Below are 23,657 nucleotides of genomic sequence, written 5' to 3' on the forward strand. Positions count from 1 at the left end.
TACTGTTTGCAAAGCCCTGCATTTATTTCTCATCCCTAGTTGCCCTTGAGAAGGCAGTGGTGAGCAACTTTCTTGAACCACTGTAGTCCATGTGGTGAAGGCAATCCCACAGTACTATTAGGTAGGATTTTTGACCCAGCGACAATGAAAGAATGGTGATATAAGTTGAAGTCAGGATGGTGTGCGGCTTGGAGGGGAATCTGGAGGTTGTGATGTTCCCATGCGCCTGCTGCCCTTGTCATCTTAGATGGTAGAGGTCACTGGTTTGGGAGCTGCTGTTGATGATCATGTTAAAGAAAATTGTAAGGGAAAGATTCCACTGTCAAACTGTCGGTGTCTTACGTGATGTAGATTGGGAGTTTGTTATAAGGTTTTGAAATTATTGTGTTCCAGGACTGCAATGAATTGTGCCCCAGTGAGTTGACCTGGCCCAAGTAATCTAAGATCACCTCATTTTAAATAGTTATGTGTTGCTCCTGGAAATTAGCACATGATGTGCTGGGAATACCATAGGATTTGGGACAGTGATACTGGGAGCCAGCAGCTGGCTTGACTTAAAGCCTATAAAGCAAAAGCAGATTTTTAGCCAGATGAATGGCACAAGCTAGATCGCCCCATTAATGGAATAAGACAAAACAACAGGTTTTTTTTTGTTACAGAAGGATGTCTTCATGTGTGAAACAGCGTTAAACAAAAAGATAAGCAAATTCTTTATTGCTGAATTTCCCTGATGTGCCTATTGCTCAGGAAATCTAGCTATATTAGGGGACGAGCTCTAACTTGAAAGAAATTTGAGGCCATAGGTTGCCTCCTTCCATCTATGAAAGATGATGGACATGCAGCAACCAATCCATTTTGGTGGAGTGTCTTCTCTTGGTGCACCTTTGTTGATGGCTGTAAAGGCCAATCCTTGAGAGGCAGGTTCTGCCACAAGTACTGCACGTGAAGCTGCCAAGTGATGCTGAGTGTTGTTGTTTTTGACGTTGGTGCCTGTTGCCAAGCTGCTGTAGCAATTGGTCTTCGTGGTAGTGCACACCAGTCCACAGAATGTGTCATCATTTCCCTCTTTCGCCAGCTCATGACTCCCAGATGTGATAGTCAACATTTAGGGCCTTCATATCATGCTTGCAAGCATCCTTGAAGTGGAACTTTGGGTGACTCACTGGTCAACTGGCCCCGGCTAGCTCTCCATACAGAATGTCCTTGGGTATGCGACCGTCTTCCATCCTGCAGATGTGTCCGATCCACCAAAGCTGCCTCCATTTGATTAGTGCCAACTCACTTGAAAGCTCTGCCTTTGAGAGGACTGCCACATTTGTAGTTTTGTCCTCGCAGGTTATACCCATAATGCGCCGCAGACAGTGAAGATGGAAATTATTGAGCTTCTTTTCCTGATAGCTGTAAGTCGCCCATGTTTCACAGCCATACAGCAAGGTGCTGAGAACACAGGCCTTATAAACCATCAGCTTGGTCCTAAGAGTCAGCTTGATGTTATTCCATGCATGTTTCGCAAGTTAGCTAAAGGTGGTAGCTGCTTTCCCCATGCGTGTATCAAGCGCTGCATCAAGGGACAGATTGTCTGTCACTGTGGACCCAAAGTAGCAGAATTTGCTAACCACTTACAGTGGGGTGTTATTAAATGCGATCAGGGGCGGAGATGCAACACCTTGTTCCATGATGACAGCTCCAGAATGGAAGGCGGGAGCGGGTAAGTACTTAATTCATTGATTTGAAAATTTCCCTATGCTAATTTGGCAACCGTCGCTAAGTGGCGCCATGAGGCCTCGCTGCTGCCGGCAATATTGGGCCGGGCCTTCCCGGAGTTGAGGCCTGTGGCGGGCCTGTGCCAGAGGCAGCTTTTGCGCCCCCACCCCTCCCGCCACGAGCCCCAACATCAGGGGGGGTCTGTAAAATCCAGCCCACTATCTCTGCAGCCACCTCCTTTAAACCCAGGATTTGGCCAAGAGGGGATTTGTTGACATTGTCAAGTTTGTCAAATTCGGCCCTAACAACAATCTATAGCAGTGCTCCTCAGCTAGCGTTACACGAAGGCTGTATTCTGGGTCTCTTCGGCTGAACTGGAGTTTGTATAAAGCGGGACCTGGTATCTCACATCCCACGTCTAGCAACACTGGGAAGAGGGGTGTCCAATAAGATAATCACTACCAATAAGCACTTGTTAGACCAGCTTCCTTCAGATAAAACGCCACTGTCAATTAATTACCTCAACTGATACAGTAACTGATATTCATGATAAAAATATTGACATCAACATCGATCTACCCTGCAGCTCCAGTCAATTTCAACAAACTGTCATTATTCTTCTTATGTAGACGAGACACTAAAAAAAAATCATGGAAGAAATTGCTTCATATTCTCAGGCTACCAGTCTTTCAAAACTCAAACCAGCAGTTTGAACAATGTCTTTGATCTACCATTTTGACAGCTGAAGAATATGGCGCCTCATTATTTCAATTGTTAGATTTATCTGCAGCAATTCCCAAAGAATTCATTGACAGGCATCAGTGGAAGTCTTGGCTCCAGCAATAATTATTTCAACACAGCCGTAGAAAATATTTACCTTTCTTTTGGAAATACATACTCTCATTGCTCTGCACATCAAATTGCCTCTGGTTTCACCCACCTCTCTCAGCACATAGTCATTAATTCAACCCCGATTTCACTACATCAGTTTTATCAACCTCTGTCTTTAAATCTAGTTTTATTCACATGTTGGCTCCTCTCTACTCCCCATACATTTCAAAGCATAGCTATCTTGGTTAAGCATACAACCTTACTGCTTATGTAGCTTAGATTCCCTGTGTTCATTTGCGTGCGCGTTTTGGCTTCCACTCCCGACCCAAGCTCATCACTTCTATTTCCCTTTTTTCCTTTACACCTCTTTCCCGACCACCCCATGCCCCCACCCCCACCATCATGCCTCCTTTTTTTCTCTGCTCTTGGTTAATCTACCCTCACAAGCCCCAATTCTTCAGTACTCATCATATTTCCCACGCTCATGCCGCTGTCCCAGGTTTGACTCCCTTTTATAATCCAACAGCTTCCCTCTGTGCCTCTCTTGGCATCCTCCAAAAGACCCATTGAGGCACTAATTGCGACCCCTTATCCAGCAGCAATGACAATTGCCTCTTCCTATTCTCTCCCTACCCGACCTGCCCTGCACAATTTCTGGGGCCAAATCCTGACAACCTCCTTCCCAGTTCTGACCCTGTGGACTCTGCTGGTATATAGGCTATCACTGCTGTTCTCCACATCTCCCTCCAGAATGTACATTCACTTGCAAATAAAGTCCTTGCCATGCATGAGCTTATTGTGGACGATCACATAGACATTATGGCCTTGACGGAGACATAGCTGAGGGGTGATGATACCTTTCCCCTTATTGAAGCTTCCCCACCTGGCTATAGCTTCTACTGCTTGCCCCACTCAAACAATCACAGACGTGGTGTAGCCCTTATCTCTGATTTATACATTGGCCTGTCTCCCTATTCCTCCTCTGAGCATCTCACTTTGTTCCACCTTTCACACCTCTCATTTAAAATCCTTCCTCTGTACTGCCTACCCAAATATCACTCCAAATTTCTCACTGAGAAATCTTCACGACTTCCTTCGCTCAGCCTCTGCACTGAGCAACTTGTCATCCCCCTGATTTCAACCTCCATCTCAACTCTTCTTGTTCTCTCTCCTCTGAGTCTACTGTCCTTCTTTTCTCCATAAACCTCTCCATATAAGTTCTCCGACCCACATGCACAGTCAACCCTTGATCTTGTCATCTTACATAGACACATTCCTCCTATCGTTAATATCACTGATAAGGCAATCTTTGATCATTTCCTTATATTACTATAGACCAACATTCCCTTTCCCCTCCCAAGCCCATTTCTTTTTGTATCTGTTCCTGGAAAAAAACTCTCCCTCAAGTCACTTACCTCTGCACTCTCAAATTCCCAACCATCTAGTTTATGGCCTACAATTCATCATGCACCTTGGAAGCTATCAATTTGTAAACCATACCCTCCCCACCACGCTTAATTCCCTTGTTCCCACAGGAACTATTTTTCATCCAAATCATTTCTGCTGATAAGCCCCTCATCACCACTCCTTCAAGTCCAAACGATACATACTTGTACATCTTTGGCAAACAACGGTTTAACCATTCAAAGTCAGAACTAAATAGACCTTTCTTCTTTCTTTCTTTCTTTGGCCTCCTTGTCTCGAGAGACAATGGGTAAGCGCCTGGAGGTGGTCAGTGGTTTGTGGAGCAGTGCCTGGAGTGGCTATAAAGGCAAATTCTAGAGTGACAGACTCTTCCACAGGTGCTACAGATAAAATTGGTTGTCGGGGCTGTTACATAGTTGGCTCTCCCCTTGCACTTCTGTCTTTTTTCCTGCCAACTGCTAAATCTCTTCAACTCGCCACTCTATAGCCCCGCCTTTATGGCTGTCCGCCAGCTCTGGCGATCACTGGCAACTGACTCCCATGACTTGTGATCAATGTCACAGGACCTCATATCGCATTTGCAGACGTCTTTAAAACGGAGGCATGGATGGCCAGTAGGTCTGATACCAGTGACGAGCTCACTGTACAATGTGTCCTTGGGGATCCTGCCATCTTCCATGCAGCTCACATGGCCAAGCCATCTCAAGCGCCGCTGGCTCAGTAGGGTGTATATGCTGGGGATGTTGGCTGTCTCGAGGACTTCTGCGTTGGAGATATGGTCCTGCCACCTGATGCCAAGGATTCTCTGGAGGCAGCGAAGATGGAATGAATTGAGACCTCACTCTTGGCTGACATACATTGTCCAGGCCTCATAGCAAGGTACTGAGGACATAGGCTTGATATACTCGGACTTTTGTGTTCCGTGTCAGTGCGCCGCTTTCCCACACTCTCTTGGCCAGTCTGGACATTGCAGCGGACGTCTTTCCCATGCGCTTGTTGATTTCCGCATCGAGAGACAGGTTACTGGTGATAGCTGAGCCTAGGTAGGTGAAGTCTTGAACCACTTCCAGAGCGTGGTCGCCAATACTGATGGATGGAGCATTTCTGATGTCCTGTCCCATGATGTTCGTTTTCTTGAGGCTGATGGTTTGGCCAAATTCGTTGCAGGCAGCCGCAATCCTGTCGATGAGTCTCTGCAGACACTCTTCTGTGTGGGATGTGAATGCAACATCGCCAGCAAAGAGGAACTCCATGAAGAGGACATTACGTACTTTGGTCTTTGCTCTTAGATGGGCAAGGTTGAATAGCCTGCTATCTGATCTTGTGTGGAGGAAAATTCCTTCTTCTGAAGACTTGAACGCATGTGAAAGCAGCAGGGAGAAGAAGATCCCAAACAGTGTAGGTGTGAGAACATAGCCTCGTTTCACACCACTCAGGATAGGAAAGGGGTCTGATGAGGCGCCGCTATGCTGAATTGTGCCTTTCATATGGTCATGGAATGAGGTGATGATACTTAATAGCTTTGGTGGACATCCAATCTTTGCTAGTAGTCTGAAGAGACTACGTATGCTGATGAGGTCCAAGGATTTGGTGAGGTCAATGAAAGCAACATAGAGGGACATCTGTTGTTTGCGGCATTTCTCCTGTAGCTGGCGAAGGGAGAACAGTATGTCAATGGTGGATCTCTCTGCTTGAAAGCCACACTGTGCCTCAGGGTAGACAGCCTCAGCCAACTTCTGGAGCCTGTTTAAAATGACTCGAGCGAAGACTTTCCCCACTTTGCTGAGCAGGGAGATTCAACGGTCGTTGTTGCAGTCACCGCGGTCACCCTCGTTCTTATAGAGGGTGATGATATTGGCATCGCATATGTCCTGTGGTACTGCTCCCTCATCCCAGCACAGGCAAAGCAGTTCGTGGAGTGCTGAAAGTATAGCAGGCTTGGCACTCTTGATTATTTCAGGAGTATTGCCGTCCTTCCCAGGGGTTTTTCCACTGGCTAGAGAATCAATGGCCTCACTGAGTTCCGATTTTGTGGCTGTTCGTCAAGCTCATCCATGACTGGCAGAGACTGGGCTGCATTGAGGGCGGTCTCAGTGACAACATTTTCCCTGGAGTACAGTTCTAGGTAGTGCTCCACCCATTTGCTTGTGTTGGTCAGTAATTGTGTCCCCTGATTTAGATTTGAGGGGGGCGATCTGTAATTGCCTCTCTTAGCACTCCTGCTCTATTCCCCAAGAATCTATTCACCAAGACTACCTAATTACACCTGAATAACATCACTCAACTCTGGCCCTGCCTCAGCTCATCTGTTGCTGAAACTCTCATTCATGCCTTTGTTATCTCTTCACATGACTAGTCCAATGCTCTACTGACCAGTCTCCCATCTTCCACCCCACATAACTCGTGTTCATCCAAAATTCTGCTGTCCATATCTTAACTCGCTCCAAATCTCAATTACCCATCTCCCCTGTGATTGCTGACCTTCCCTGGCTTCTTGTGCAACACTGCCTCAATTTTAATGTCCTCATTCTTGTTTTAAAATCCATCCATGACCTTTGTATCTGTATAGCCTCCTCTAGCCCTAGAAGCCTCTGAGATCTCTGCCTCGCCTCTTGCAGCTCCCTGATTGAATCGCTCTACCATTGCTGTGATTTCAGCTGTCTTGGCCCGAAGCAGTGGAATTCCCTCCCTAAACCTCACTGCCTCTCTCTCCTCTTTTAATATGCTCCTTAAAACCTGCATCTTTGATCAGGTTTTTGGTCATCTTTCCCAATCTCTCCTTCAGTGGCTTGATGTCAAAAAAATGTCACGTTTCTTAAGCTCCTTGCAATATTTTACTAAATTAAAATCTGCTATATAGATGGAAGCTGCTGTTGTTTTATTCCCATTGATTCTTTATACTAATATTATTTACTTTAAGTTCCTCACTCTCATTAGACTCTTGGTGCTTCAATATTTCCAGTATGTTTTTTGTGTCTTCTACTGCGAAGACAGATTCCAAATATTTGTTTAATATCTCTGCCATTTGCTTATTCCCCATTGTAATTTCTCCTGTCTCTGCCTCTAAGGGACCCACATTTACTTTTGCTAATCTGTTTCTTTTTTTATATTTGTAGAAGCTCATAATCTGTTTTTATATTTCTTATTAGTTCACTATCATATTCTATTTTCTACCTCTATCAATTTCTTGGTCACACTGTGCTGCTTTTCAAAACTCTCCCAATCCACAAGCTCACTGCTCTTTTTGGAAACATTGTAAGCCTCTTCTTTTAATTTAGTACTTTCCTTAACTTCTCTAGTTAGCCACATTTGGAACATGTTTCCAATGGACTTTTTGGACTGGATTTAGCGGAGGCAGCAGGGGTCCTGCCGCCAGGACCAAAAGTGAGAGAAGCAACTGCGCTTCAGTGAGAGGCGGGACCCAGGCCACATTTTGCTGGCATCAGTCAATTAACTGGCTGCTGTCCTATTAAGAACGAAGGCCCATCCCCAAGAGCAGCCGGCCCAATCAGAGGGCCGGCAGCTCAGCAGCGCTACCGCGAGCAGTGGTCACTGCTGGGGCTGCACCTGGAGGATGAGGGCGCATCATTGGCCGTGCATCCCCAAAGTCAGGTAAGTGGGGTCTGGCGGCATCGGGGCCAGTAAGACATGCCGCTGCAAAGTGCGGGGGTTGTTGAGGGCAGGTGGTGCCATTAGCGTGGCGATGGCCATTGCCACCAGGAGCCCCTCCATGGGTCAAAGTAGCGCCCAAAAAGGATAGCCCAGCCCCCAGAGCCTGCTTGGGAGGCCATCAGGCATTCTCACCATGTGGGGTGAACCTCCCCCAGCCACTGGTAAAATGCCAGAGAAGGCGGGAAAAGGCCCTTAATTGACCACTTAAGTGGCTCAATGGGCTCTGGGCAGGTGTGCCATCTGCCAGCTTTCTCGCTGCTGGCAAAATGGCATGGCAGCGGGAAAACGTCAAGAACACCACCTGATGCCTTCCCGCATCAATTTGCCAGCCTTCCCGCCTCCCAGCCCATCCCTAAAGAGCTGGTAAAAGTCAGCCCTTTATTCCTCAAGGGAGTATACATTTGTTGAAAATTCTGAATTTTTTCTTAAAATTTTTGCAATTACTTATCTACCATCATACCTTTCAGTTTCCCAATCTACCTTAGCCAACTCGCCACTCATACCTGCATAATTTTTTTTAAATCCAGTTGTAGGATGTGTGCGTTGTTCATTTATTGTTCATCTGCAGTTGCCCTTGAGAAGATGGTGGTGAGCCATTTTCTTGAACCACTGCGGTCTTTGTAATGTAGGTAGGGTATTCCAGGATTTTGACTCAGTGACAATGAATAAACGACGATATATTTACAAGTCCAGCTGATGTATGACTTGGAGTTGAACTTGAAGGTGGTGATATTCCCACGCGCCTGCTGCCTTTGTTCTTCTAAGCAGTAGAGGTCACGGGTTTAGACAGTGCTGTTGAAGAAGCCTTTGCAAGTTGTTGCAGTCCACTTTGCTGATAGCACACACTGCAGCCATGGTGTACCAGTGATGGAGGAAGGGAGTGCATGTTTAAGCTGGTGGATGCCAATCAAGCGAGTTGTTTTGCCCTGGAAGATTTTTAAGTTTTAAGTTTTGTTTAAGTTTAAAACCCTAGTTTTGGATTTAATCACATCAACCGCAAACTCAGTCTGAAATTCTAATATATTATAATCACTCTTCCCCAGAGGATCCTTTACTATAAGATTACTGATTAACCCAGTCACATTACCTTGAGCTATGAGTCTGTAGTCCCCTGTCACCACTTCAACATACCTATTTTACAAATGGTCCTTCAGTTTAGTCATGATGAACAAATATTTTACATGGAATGGAAATAAGGCTAAGGGATATGACTTATCTGTTTTTCGTCAATTTAGTCTGCTTAAGACCTTCACCTCATTTCTAACAAAGTCATGGATTTTACGTGGGATATCTTTTTTGGGGTCGGGCCTGTTGCTAATGTTTTCCCTTTTGAATACTTGGAGAAAGCGTTCAGAATATTTACCATTTGTGCTCATCTTCCGTCTTGAATCCTTCTGCACCTTTTTTGATTTTTCACCTCTTCTCTGTCTGCTCTTGTGCTGCTAACATGCTGAAAGATTTGTACAGCACTCCTATGCTTACCCTCAGCTGCTATGATTTTCTTTCCCCCCAGATCTGTCTTCTGTTCACTGCTCACCCTTTTAAACATGTCTCAGCATTTCCTACTGTTCATCTCAGTGAAGCCCTTTCTCCTTTAAAGATTTGTACAAGCCATATTCTCTCTTTATCTCATGCTTAACTAGTACAATATTTTGGTGCAGGCAGAATCAGAGCACCAATGTGAAAAGTACCCTCTGGAAACTATACTCAAATGACAAAACAATCAGCAAAATTTGAAATCTTCTTATGTGTGGTCAGTTTCGCCTGTTATATCAGTTTGCTGTTTTTTTAATTTGTTCATGGGCCAGGCCAGCATTTATTGCCCATCCCCAATTGACCTTGAGAAGGTGCTGGTGAGCTGCCATCTTGAACTGCTGCAGTCCATGTAGTGTAGGTGCATCCACAGTGCTGTTAGGTAGGTTTTCAGGATTTTCACCCGACAACTGTGAAGGAAGTGAAGGAACAGCGATATAGTTTCAAGTCAGGATGATGTGTGTGTTGGAGGGAAACTTGCAGGTGGTAATGTACCCCTGTGCCTGCTGCCCTTGTCCTTCTGGGGGGTAGAGGTCACAGGTTTGGAAGGTGCTGCGAAGGAGGCTTGACGAGATGTTGTAGTGCATCTTGTAGATGGTACACACTGCTGCCACTGTGCACCAGTGGTGGAGGGATTGAATGTTTAAGGTGGTGGATGAGGGGCTGATCAAGTGGGCTGCTTTGTCCTGGATGATGGCGAGCTTCTTGAACATTGCTGGAGCTGCGCTCATCCAAGCAAGTGGAGAGTATTCAGGTTTTGGGGAGTCAGGAGGTGAGTTACTCACTGCAGAAGCCTCTGACCTGCTGTTGTAGCCACAGTATGTATACGGCTGGTTCAGTTTAGTTTCTGGTCAATGGTAACCCCTGAGTGTTGATGATGGGGGATTCAGCGATGGTAATACCATTGAATGTCAAGGAGAGATGGTTAGATTCTGTCTTGTTTGAGATGGTCATTGCATGGCACTTGTGTGGCATGAATGTTACTTGCAACTTATCAGCCCAAGCCTGAATGTTGAACAGGTTTTGCTGCATGCAGGCACGGACTGCTTCAGTATTTGAGGAGTCATGAATGGTACTGCAATCATCAGCGAAAATCCCCACATCTGACCTTCTGATGGAGGGAAAGCCATTGACGAAGCAGCTGAAGATGGTTGGGCCTAGGACACTACACTGAGGAACTCCTGCAACATGTCGTGAGGCTTTTTCCTTTGTGCTAGGTATGACTCCAACCAGTGGAGTTTTCCTCTTGATATCCATTGATTTCAAATTTTCTAGATCGCCTTGATGCCACACTCAGTCAAATGCTGCCTTGGTGTCAAGGGTAGTCATTCCCACCTCACCTCTAGCATTCAGCTCTTTTGTCCATGCTTGGACTAAGGCTGTATTGAAGTCTGGAACTGAGTGGCCCTGGTGAAATCCAAACTGAGCATCAATGAGCAGGTTATTTCTGTGTAAGTGCTGCTTGATAGCACTATCAACGGCACCTTACATTAGTTTGCTGCTGATTGCTGATTGATAGTAGACAAATGGGGAGGTAATTGGCCGGAAAGGATTTGTCCTGCTTTTTGTGGACAGGACCCACCTGGGCAGTTTTCCACATTTTTGGATACATGCCAGTGTTGTAGCTGTACTGGAACAACTTGACTAGGGGCGCAGCTAGCTCTGGAGTTCAAATCTTCAGTACTACAGCCAGGCTGTTGTCAGGGACCATAGCCTTTGCAATATCCAGTGTATTCAGCTATTTTTTAATATCAGATGGAGTGAATCAAATTGCTGGGGACCTCAGGAGGAAGTCGAGGTGGATTATCCACTCGGCACTTCAGGCTGAAGATGGATGCAAATGCTTCAGCTTTGTCTTTTGCACTGATGTGCTGGACACTCTCATCATTGAGGATGGAGATGTTGTGGGGCCTCCTTCTCCCGTAAGTGTTTAATTGTTCACCACCGTTCATGACTGGATGTGGCAGGACTTAGTTCTGATCCTTTGATTGTGGGACCACTTTGTTCTATCGCATGCTGCTTCTACTGTTTAGTTTAGTTTAGAGATACAGCACTGAAACAGGCCCTTCGGCCCACTGAAACTGTGCCGACCATCAACCACCCATTTATACTAATCCTACACTAATCCCATATTCCTACCACATCCCCACCTGTCCCTATATTTCCCTACCACCTACCTATACTAGGGGCAATTGCTAATGGCCAATTTACCTATCAACCTGCAAGTCTTCGGCATGTGGGAGGAAACCGGAGCACCCGGAGGAAACCCACGCAAACACAGGGAGAACTTGCAAACTCCACACAGGCAGTACCCAGAATTGAACCCGGGTCACTGGAGCTGTGAGGCTGCGGTGCTAACCACTGCGCCACTGTGCCGTCATGTTTAGCATGCATGTAGTCCTGCGTTGGCACTTCACTAGGTTTGCACCTAATTTTCATGCTCCTGGCATGCTCTCCTCCACTCCAGGGTTGGTCCCCTGGCTCGATGGTAATGGTAGAGTGAGGGATATGGTGTGCCATGAGGTTATAGATTGTGGTTGAATACAGTTCTGTTGCTGCTGATGGCCCACAGAACCTCATGGATGCCCAATTTACGAGCTGCCAGATCTGTTCTGAATCTATCCTATTTAGCATGGTGGTAGTGTCACACAAGATGGAGGGTGTCCTCAGTATGAAGATGGGATTTTGTCTCCACAAGGACTGTGCGGTTGTCACTCCGACCAATACTGTCATGGACAAATGAAGTAGCAACAGGTAGATTGCTGAGAATGAGATCAAATAGACTTTTCCCTCATGTTGGTTCTGTCAACACCTGCTGCAGGCCCAATCTTTCAGATATGTCCTTCATGACTCTTCAGATCAGTCAGTAGTGGTCCTACCAAGCCAATTTTGGTGATGGACATTGAGGTCCCCCATACAAAGTGAAATCTGTTCCCTTGCTACCCTCAGTGCTGCTTCCAAGTGGTGTTCAACATGGAGGAGAACTGATTCATCAGCTGAGCAGGGGCGGGGGGTAGATGGTCATCAGAAAGAGGTTTCCTTGCCCATGCTTGACCGGATGTTGTTAGGCTTCATGGGGTTTGGTGTCAATGTTGAAGACTCCCAGAACCACTGCCTCCTGACTGTATACTACTGTGATGCCACCTCTGATGAGACAGAACATACCCAGGGATGGTGATGGAAGTGTCTGGGACATTGGCGGTAAGGTATGGTTCAGGGAGTATGAATCTCTCAGGCTATTGCTTGACTAGTCTATGGGACAGTTCTCCCAATTTTGACATACCCTAGATGTTAGTGAAGAGGACATTGCAGTGTCAACTGGGCAGAGTGTGCCTTTGTTATTTCTGGTGTCTAGGTCGATCCAGATGGTCCGTTCAGTTTTATTCTTATTTGACTTTTCAGTAGTGGTTTGATGCAATTGAATGGCTTGATAGGCCGTTTCAGAGGGCAGCTATGAATCGGCCAGATTGCTGTGGCTCTGGATTCACATGTAGGCCGACCGGTTAAGGAAAGCAGATTTCTTTTCTGGAGGACTTGAGTGAACCAAATGGGTTTTTATGACAATCCGGTAGTTTTATGATCATTATTAATGAGACTAGTTTTTTGTTCCAGATGTATTAATATGCTCGTCTCAGTAAATCATGATCGTTAGAAGTTAGCATTTCTCAGCATGCATTGCAAATGCTCAGAATGCATGAAAAGGGAGATTTCAATACTGAAATGTGGCTGGGGAACAGATAAATCTACCAAAACAGTCAGGGATAATACTCAACTGGTAAGGGCCTTTAAAATGTGCTTCTGACACCAGTGCAGAGAGGAGTGCTCGTCAGTGTATAGAGTTTAATTTGGTGGGGGGAGGGGGGGAACAGGTCCTCTTTTTACAATTTGTAGCAAACTTGAAATCTGAGTCCAGAAAATTTACTTCTGATTTTATGACCAACAAATCAAAAACAGGAAATCTTCACTCATTTTTGAAGCAGACTGGAGGCAGCTTTTTCTCTGCATCTGGCTAAGCTCTACCTTACCTTGAAATTCTTATTTCTGATTCAATACAGGGTGCTAAAATTGGAAGAAAGATTCCATTCCCCGGTACCCAATCCCTTGCCTTGATGAGCAATAATGTTCACCAAAGTGCCCTTTTTAAAAATTGTCCACAAGCAAACAAACAAGCTTTTCTGTTGGCCTTCTTTGGCTTGTAATAAGCCGAAGGAAGTCTTTCTGCAATTATGCAAGTCTTTGCGGAGACCACCCCTGGAGTACTGTGTACAGTTTGATCTCTTTACTGAAAGAAGGATATTCTTAGCTTAGGGGGAGCAAATGTTCATTAGATTGATTCCTGGGATGAGAGGGCTGTCCTATTAGGAAATATTGAATAGAATGGGTCTATATTCTCTGGAGTTTAGAAGAATGAGTGGTTATCTCATTAAAACGTATAAGATTCTTAGCGGGTTTGACTGGGTGGATGCTGAAAGGCTGTTTCCCCTTGTTGGATAGTCTGGAACTAGGGATCATAGTCTCAGGGTAAAGGGTCTGCCATTTAGGACTGAGATGAGGTGAAATTTCTCCACTCAGAGTTGTGAATCTTTGGAATTCTCTACCCCAGAGACTGGTGGTGCTCAGTATTGAGGATATTCAAGACTGAGATTGATATATTTTTGGACACTAGGGAATCAAGGAATATGAGGATAGGATGAGTAAGTGGAGTTGATGTAGATTAGCCATGACCTTATTGAATGACAGCCCAGCTTTGAGGGGCTGTAGGACCTATTCCTGCTGCTATTTCTTATGTTCTTATGAATGATAGCAAGGAAGAGCACAATATTCATTTTCAGGTTACCAATTAAAGGCAGACAAGACATTTTTAAAATTCCAATTTTTAAAAAAGTCATTAACATTTCTAAGTGCACATTGGCTTGTGAAAACCACAGCATTGTTTGATTAATAACTGTAGTGTATTTTTCAAATGGGATTGAGGATCAATTGTCTGTGACACCTTGTGTCCTTGTCGCATGCAGTAGCTGCTGCTGTTCAATTGATTTGCCTAGGCTGCCTGTAAAATGCTGCATTCTAGACTGGGAATGTGAAGTTGAGCTCTGTGGTGCCACTGGTGCCAGCACTCTGGAAGCTCTGAAGGCATAATCTGGCACGAGCTGCACTGCTGGTCACTTCCTGCATGGCCCATGCGGTGCCCCCTGCTGGGTGTGCCGTGCATGTGACAGTAATATCAGGAGTGATCAGATTGTGGCATCAATCAGCCGTTCCGTCTGATTTGACACACGTCTTTCAAACTTGGACTGCGCAGGTCTATTGAACGCCTTTGCTAATCATTCACTGTTGAGCATGCGTTCAGCTGCATGAAGGACCCTGCACTAGCATTATTTGAAAGGACAGCCATCTAATTCTCAGGTGTGGTGTTTTTGACTTACTTCTGCTGTGGAGAAGTTTGTGGAAGTACTGTGGCTTGTTTTTGGCAATCTGTTGGTGAGCTGGTGTATCCGATCGGGGAGGGCAGAGGATTTGGCCACCCAAGTCTGCAAGAGGTGTGGGGCTGTAGTTTCAGTGTCTCCGGGTCTGCAACGCAACTGGGAAATGGAGTAGAGATGGCAGAGAGGGGAAGCTCTGTGAAGAGGGAGGAGGAGGAAGGCTCTCTTCAGAAAGCCTTACCCACCAAGGCTTTTCAGAGAGGATTTCCCATACCTCTTCTCACCCAGGAGCAATGCCTGAGCTGACTCAGATTCAAGGAGGTAGTCACTAAACTGTACCACCTTCAACAGGACCTGAAACCACAGACCAGAATGAGATCAGCATTGCCATTGGCCATTAGGTTCATAGTCACATTAAACTCCTACGTGACAAGATTATTCGAGGCAGGAGGTGGCAACATATCCAACATCTCCCAGTACGTCATCCATTGCTGCATATCGGGAGGTGACAGAGGTGAAGAGAGGCGATTACATTGTATTCTCTAGAAACAAGGAGAATCAGGATGAGAGGGCATGTGGCTTTGCCAGGATAGCGGGATTCCCAGTGGTGAGGGAGCCATCAATTGCATGTACGTGACTTTGCAGGCCCCACATGCCAATGGAGAGAGGTACAGGAAGCACAATGACTACCATTTCATCAATGTGCACCTGGTGTGCAACCATGCACATACCATAATGTCACTGCCTGCTACCATGGCAGCAGCCATGATGCCTTCATTCTGAGGCAGTCTGCCACTCCCTCTGTCTTCATGGCTCCAAGAAGAACCAAAGGGTGGCTGCTCAGAAACAAGGCATAATCCCTCTGCAGCTGGCAGATGACTCACCACCCCACCCCCCCCCCCCGCCGCCCCCTCCGCCAGCTGTCTACAAAAACACAATGGGCATGTAATGAAAGCCATGGAGTCTCCAGGAACAGACTGGAGCAGACAATTGTCATGCTAAAGCAATGCTTCTGCTGTTTGGGCCACATGGGAGGAGCCGTCCAGTACAAAATGGAGCATGTCTCCAAGTATATCATTGTCTGCTGTGTCCTCCACAATATCACAATCCCGCCATCATAAGGGTACAAACATTGCCACCAGGCATCCGGAGGCCACCTCAGAAGGAAGAGGAGGAGACATAGAGGATGCAGTTGATGCCCATAGAGCTAGCTGCTCTACCTTATCTTTTTCTGTTAAGATTCCAATCAATTTGCTTGTTTTCTATGAAATCAGAAGAATATCTATAAAAGCATAGTTTACATTAAAGTGTGACTTTTCTGTGGATAATAGGTTTTCTACATTAAATATATAATTGCATTATATCATCATGAGGTTATTTACTTTTTTATTGTTTCATAATTTTGGTTAATATTTTAAACTTTAAAACAAAGTCCAGTGTTATGTTCTGCCACTTTTGAAGGCTGGAGAGAGATCCTATGGAGATATAAAATAATTCCAGTAGCGTGTGTCATGAAGACACCCAAGAATGAGGCATATTAATTTCATCACATGAACATTAATTTTAAACTGTTGCTGGAGTTAAGAAATGACTTGTTTAAAGAAATCACCAGACATTTGGCTGAAGGACATTTGCATCCTAAGAGACTGTGCTTGTGGAGACAAAACAACTACTCCGTGCTGCAATTAACCCAAATGGATTTTGCTCATCAGACATTGAAGGTGTAAGAAAGTTCACCTTCCAGGGTCTGCTAAAATGGAGAATCCACAAATGCAGGCAGTCGTTAAACCAGCTGGTCACATGACTAACCAGTTTGAAGACAGACTGCAGATTGCAACAGAACCTGGAACAAGGCAGCCTCTCTCCTGGTTGGATCTCTCTCGCTTTCTCACAAACCTCTGGACCCACTGAAGTCACTTAAACCTCAAGAGAGAAAAGAATCCACATCAAACTCAAAGGACTGTAATTACAACCCAGCTATTGTCTCAAACGTTTCCCCCTTATTCTTTCTACCTTTTTCTGTCTCTATCTGCATGTGTGTTTATCGTGTATGCGTGCTAGCATGGTTGTATCGCGTACTCATAGTTGTTAACCGAATTAGAGTTTTAAGATTAATAAACTTCCACCTTTCTTGTTTAACTCTAAGAAAACCTGTCTGATTGATTTCTTTGCCTTACAATTGGAAAGCAATGAACAATGATTCACTGAGGGGAAGCTGAAACACGGTGTTTTTAAAATTAAGCCCTGTTACGTTTAAACCAGGCAAAGGCTGAGAGGGAACCCCTGGACCCCTTTACCACCTGGTTGTAACAGAAATTTGGAGGCTAGCATCCTGGATTTGACCTGCAGACCAATGAGGAAATTGTAAGTGGGAAGTCAAATTGATCCCAATCAAAAAAGAGAAAAGATTTTAATATAGGTTGTCTTATGCTTGAGTGTGTTAGAATACTAACATGACTGTGACTGAAGTCAGTAACTCCCCAAGCCAGGGTGAAGTAACTCGGGATAACTCTGAGCAGTGTGGGATGACTGTCTGTGCCAAGACTAGAAAGTCTGAACTCCTAAGACTAGTGGTCAACCATTTTTCCCTTGAATCTGAAGAAGCAGCAATAGGGTTAGAAATAGACTCCAACAGGGTATTGCTAGCAAACATATTGGTTCAGAAGAGTCATGTAAAACAAAAAAGCAGATTGGGGCAGGAAGGGACAGAAAAATTAACAGTAGGTAGCCAAGTCTAGTTTATTCATCTTGACAGGCTGTTAAACTAGGTCCAGGATTCTAAAATACAGAAACAACAGAATCTCTCATGGACAAAATATCACTAACTCACCAAAACTGGTGACAAAATTAAATAAACACAATTACAAATAAAGAGAACCCTTCAGTTCCTCTAAGAAAGTGATTCTCTTAAATTCACTTCTAGCTATATCTCAGTCTATAACTGTCGATTCTGATTCAGCTCTGACAAGATAATTAACAAAAAGCTTTTCTGCAAAAGATTGAGCAGCTGTTACTGCATATATGATTCAATTACAAAATGTTTAGTCTCTATTTATAAGATTGTACTTCAGACTAACCAATTTATATCAAAGACAAATGTCTTACCTGTTAGTAAATGTACACTGATAACATAATGCAATTATGATACAGACAATTTTCAAATGACATTGGCCACTCAAAAGTTAACTTGCCTCAAACTGGGTAGTAAACGATGCACATTGCAGTTATTGATCTTTGACGTGCTTGTAAAACTTGTCCCTTAATGCAATCCACAGCAAAAAAAATCAATTAAAGACTGTTTCTAACATGGTCATTGAAACATAATAAATTTTTACTATATTTTCCCCAACAGTTTTTAAAACTGAAAAGGCAGCACGGATTTTGTTAAGGAATTGTAGACAGTTCATCATAGATTAAGATTGATTATAGTTATCTATTACATTGTATTTACTAACTAATGTATATGGGTTAGCAGCATCCTGTTTTCACCAATATCACTCAGCCCCAATATGCCCTCTCTCTCCCCTTTTCACTTTCACGTTGACCATTGTTGAGAATAGAAACAGCACTTCAGAACTTGGGACAGATTTGGGGTTTTCCGGTGAGTTCTGATTTTTCTTTAAAGCCCGCTGGAAAACCTGAAATCTGTCCCAAGTCCGGAAGTGCTGTTCTGTTCCAGCACCTGTCGGCTGTGAAACTGGCACTTGCAATTTTTTTAAAGCCAGTCTAAAGAAACCAATGGGAAATTTCTCATCCGTGAAATTACCAGTCACAGATCCCAAAATTGTTTACCACGGACACTGTTGTCCGTGTAAGGACACGTTGTCATAGTTTCCATCTGACCTAGGGAAGCGAGAATGGCCAGCTTAAGGAAATTTGGCCCAGCCCTACCCTCTCAGCATTCATGACGTCATAATGGCTTAGTGAGAAATCCCAGATTAGGTCAGAACCTATGTATCCCAGCCTACTTTTTGGGTCTTTCCACAAGACTGCTGGTAGAGTCTGTTGGCAGAGCCGATGGCGCAGCATAGCCTCTACCTCAGGAGATACTGGGGCTCAGACAGATACACACCTTCTATACCCTGCAAAAGGTAGGGTTGCCAATGCACGAGGATTATCGTGGAATCTTCAGAAATTAAAGCTTAATCTCCTGGACAACCTGGGATAAATATTGCAGGGGCATAAAAAATTGTGCTTTTTATTTTCTTTGAACACTTTTGTTTATTAGTTCTAAAAAATAATGGAGATAGGGACAAAAGTCAACAATCATCCAATTGGGTAACTAAGGGAACTTTAACTTAATGATGCGCCAGGAGTGGGATTGTCCGCTAGGGTGTGGAGAATCTGGAAGTAAGTGCATCGTGACTGTCGGTTTTTAACCCAACTGCTGTATTTGTATCCGACTTCCAGGTTTCCTGAACAAATAGCGTGAGCGGGCATGGTGATGACCTGTCTGAGTTGATTTCAACTGCACTATTTAAAGGGACGCTGAAAAGATGACAGTATATGAATTGAGGAGGTGGGGGAACAAAAATTGTAAGTGCCGTAAGGGTCCACAGTGAGATACTCTTCCCTGCTGATGGGAGGAAGAAGCCAGTAACAGAGAACAAGAAGGCATGGCTGGAGATTTCTCAGGAGGACAGCAGCAGGAAAGTGCAACCATGCTCCTGGATTGAATGTCGAAAGAGGTTCAATATTCGTATACATTCTGATGTGTGTATCACCCCCAACCCTCTCACTCTGCCTTCACAAGTCTACTCCGGTACATCATTCCTCACACATTCAAGAAGGGAGGGAGACAGAAAACAGGTAACTATATGCCAGTTAGCTTGATGTCTGTTGTAGGGAAGATATTAGAATCGATCATTAAGGAGGCTATAGCTGAGCACGTAGAAAAACTCAAGGTATTCAGGAATAGTCAGCATGGTTTTGTGAAAGGGAAATCATGTTTAACCAATTTATTGGAGTTCTTTGAAGGAGTAACATGTGCTGTGGATAAAGGGGAGCCCGTTGACATACTGCATTTGAATTTCCAGAAGGCATTTGACAAGGTGCTACATAAAAGGTTATTTCACAAAGTAGGAGTTCATGGTGTCGGGGTTAGCATATTAGCATGGACAGAAGATTGGCTGGCTGGCAGAAAACATAGAGTGTGCATAAATGGGTCCTTTTCTGAGTGGCAGAATGTGAAAAGTGAAGTCCCGCAGGGGTCTGTTCTGCGGCCTCAACTTTTTTATAATTTATATCAATGACTTAGATGAGGGGAGTGATGGTTTGGTAACTAAATTTGCAGATGGCAATAAAGATAGGTAGGAAAGCACGTTGTGAAGAGGACATAGGAAGTTGCAGATCAATATAGATAAGTTGAGTGAGTAGGCAAAAATCTGGCAGATGGAGTACAATGTGAGAAAATGTGAAGTGGTTCACTTTGGCAGGAAGAATAAAAAAGCAGAGTATTACTTAAATGGAGAATGACTACAGAATTCTGTGGTGCAGAGGGATCTAGGTGTTCCAGTGCATGAGTCACAAAAAAAATTAGTATGCAGGTACAAACTGGAATTTGAAGAGAGAGAGAGAGAGACAGGAGAAAGAAAAAGAGAGAGGAGAGAGGGAAAGAAAGAACCTTTCAGAAGGAACTTAAAGATAAAGAGAGAAGAAAGAGTAATCAAGAGAGGAGAGAGAGAAAGAGCCTTCCAGAAGGAATACAAAGAGAGAGAACTGAGGTGACTTGAGTTAATGAGAGAGCGACAGAGTAACCCCAGTGAAAGCATGGCCAATATGGAGAAGTGTAATTCAGGGTTGGGTACAGAATTGTTAAAACTTTCCCAGCTGATCCCAAAATTTAATTATGGAGATGTGGAAGTGTTTTTGAGTCTTTTGAAAAATTGGCAAGGCAGTTAAAGTGGCCAGTTGAAGCTTGGACTCCACTGATGCAAAACAAGTTAATAGGAAATGCCAATGAGGTTTATTCCATGTTGCCGGATGAGAGTTCATCAGATTATGAACTGACAAAAAATGCTATCCTCGGGGCATATGAGTTAGTACCAGAAGCCTATCACCAAAAGTATAGAACCCTCAAGAAGCAAGCTGATCAAAAGTACCTGGAGTTTGAGAGAAATAAGCAGCTGGCTTTTGACCAGTGGCTGAGGGCTCTTAAAGAGCAGCTCAGCAATGAAAATATCAGAGAGGAAATTTTGCTTGAAGAATTTAAAAACTCTCTCACACTCTTCATAAAGACATATGGAGAGAAACAAAATGTTCATAGAGCCTAGCAAGCAGCAGTTCTGGCTGATGAGATTGCTCTCATTAAAAAGTCAGTTTCCCAGGGGAAAACCTTTCCTAATCACCCCCATAAATCCGCAAAGGACAAAGGGTGGGAAGGTGATAGAAGCCCAAGCAGTCCTGGGAGGAAAAGAAAAGCAGGAGACACAGGGGGCCCTCCTCCAGCCAAAAAGGAAGATGCTGTAAGTAGGAGTGACACCCGGAGAACTGTGTGCTTCCATTGTAATAAAGCAGGGCAGCTAAGAGCTGCCTGCTGGAAACTAAAGGGAAAACCTGTAGGGTTAATCAGGACACACCTGCTCAGTGAAGGAGAAGGGACCCTGATGGAAAGCGCAGCAGAACAAGCTGTTGCTTTAGCTATAGCAAGAGTAAGCAATTAAAGCAAATAAAGCAGATGAGCTGAGAGCACAGATAGACACGTGGCAGTATGATATCATAACTATTACAGAAACATGGCTTAAAGAGGGACAGGAATGGCAACTCAATGTTCCTGGTTACAGGGTTTTCAGATGCAATAGGGAGTGGGATAAGAAAGGAGGGGGAGTTGCAATTTTGGTCAAGGAAACTATTACAGCTGTGAGGAGCAATGATATGTTGGAAGGTTCATCAAATGAGGCCATATGGATTTAGCTGAGGAACAAAAAAGGGGCAATCACACTGCTGGCAGTGTACTATAGACCCCCAAACAGTCAGAGGGAGATAGAAGAGCAGATATGTAGGCAAATCTCTGAGAAGTGCAAGAACAATAGGGCAGTAATAGTAGGGGATTTTAACTACCCCAATATTAACTGGGATAGTTTTAATGTGAAAGGAATTGAGGGAGCAGAATTCTTGAGGTGCATTTAGGAGAACTTTTTTGGCCAGTATGTAGCAAGTCCAACAAGAGCGGGTGCAGTTTTAGACTTAGTTTAAGGAAATGAAGATGGGCAGGTGGAAGGGGGGCAGTGGGAGAGCATTTTTGTGGTAGTGATCATAATTCAGTCAGTTTTAACATAATTATGGAAAAGGACAGAGATAGAACAGGAATTAGAGTTCTCAATTGGGGCAAGGCCAATTTTACTAAACTGAGGAGTGATTTAGTGAAAGTGGACTGGAAACAGCTACTTGAAGGTAAATCAGTGTCACTGCAGTGGGAGGCATTCAAAGGGGAAATTCAAGAGGTTCAGAGTAAACATGTTCCCACAAAGAAAAAGGGCGAGATGGCCAAATCTAGAGCCCAGGGATGTCAAGGAGCTTACAGGGTAAGATAAGGCAGAAAAGGAAAGCTTATGACTGGCACCAAGAACTCAATATTACAGAAAGCCAAGAGGAGTATAGAAAGTGGAGGGGTGAAATCAAAAAGGAAATTAGGAAAGCAAAGAGAGGGCATGAGAGAATATTGGCAAGAAAAATCAAGGTGAACTCAAATTTGTTTTATCAATACATCAAGAGTAAGAGGATAACTAAGGAGAGAGTAGGGCCTATAAAAGACCAAAACGATAACCTATGTGTAGGGGTGGAAGATGTTGGTATAGTTCTGAATGAATACTTTGCGTCTGTTTGCACAAAAGAGGGGGACGATGCAGATTTTGTAGTTAAGGAGGAGGAGTGTGAAGTATTGGATGTGATCAACATAGGGAGAGAGGAAATATTAATTGGGGCTAGCATCCTTAAAAGTAGATAAATAACCAGGGCCGGATGAAATCTACCCCTAGGCTGTTAAAAGAAGCAAGAGAGAAAATAGCAGAAGGTCTGACCATCGTTTTCCAGTCCTCACTGGATACAGGTGTGGTGCCGAAGGTTTGGAGAACTGCTAACATTGTACCTCTGTTTAAAAAGGGAGCGAAGGATAGATCGAATAATTACAGGCCAATCAGTCTAATCTCAGTAGTGGGCAAATTATTGGAATCTATTCTGAGAGACAGGATAAACTGTCACTTGGAAAGGCACAGATTAATCAAAGATAATCAGCATGGATTTGTTAAGGGAAGATCTTGTTTGACCAACTTGATCGAATTTTTTGAAGAAGTAACAAGGGAGCTACATGAGGGTATTGCAGTTGATGTGGTCTACATGGAATTTAGCAAGGCTTTTGATAAGGTCCCACATGGCAGACTGGTTAAAAAGATACAATCCCATTGGATCCCAGAAATGCGGCAAGTTGAATACAAAATGGACTCAGTGGCAGGAAACAAAGGGTAATTGTTAACGAGTGATTTTGCGACTGGAGGGCTGTTTCCAGTGGCGTTATGCAGGGCTCAGTACTGGGTCCCTTGCTTTTTATATAAAAATAAATGATTTGAACGTAAATGTAAGGGGCATGATCAAGAAGTTTGCAGACGACACAAAGATTGGCCATGTGGTAGATAGCAAGGAGGATAGCTGTAGGCTGCAGGAAGATATTGATGGTCTGGTCAGATGGGCAGAAAAGTGGCAACTGGAATTCAACCTGGAGACGTGTGAGGTGATGCATTTGGGGAGGTCAAACAAGGCAAAGGAATACATGATAAATGGGAAAATACTGAGAAGAAGTGTAGAGGAAGTGAGGGACCTTAGAGTGAATGTCCACAGATCCCTGAAGGTAGCATGACAGGTCAATAAGGTGGTTAAGAAGGCATATGGAATATAAGAACAGGGAGGTTATGCTGAAACTGTATAACTCATTGGTTAGACCACAACTTGAGTACTGTGTGCCATTCTGGTCACCTCATTACAGAAAGGATGTAATTTCACTAGAGAGGGTACAGAGGAGATTTACGAGGATGTTGCCAGGACTGGAAAAATGCAGCTATGAGGAAAGATTGGATA

The sequence above is a fragment of the Heterodontus francisci genome, chromosome 1 (genome assembly GCF_036365525.1).
Source record: "Heterodontus francisci isolate sHetFra1 chromosome 1, sHetFra1.hap1, whole genome shotgun sequence".
Lineage (NCBI taxonomy): Eukaryota > Metazoa > Chordata > Chondrichthyes > Heterodontiformes > Heterodontidae > Heterodontus > Heterodontus francisci.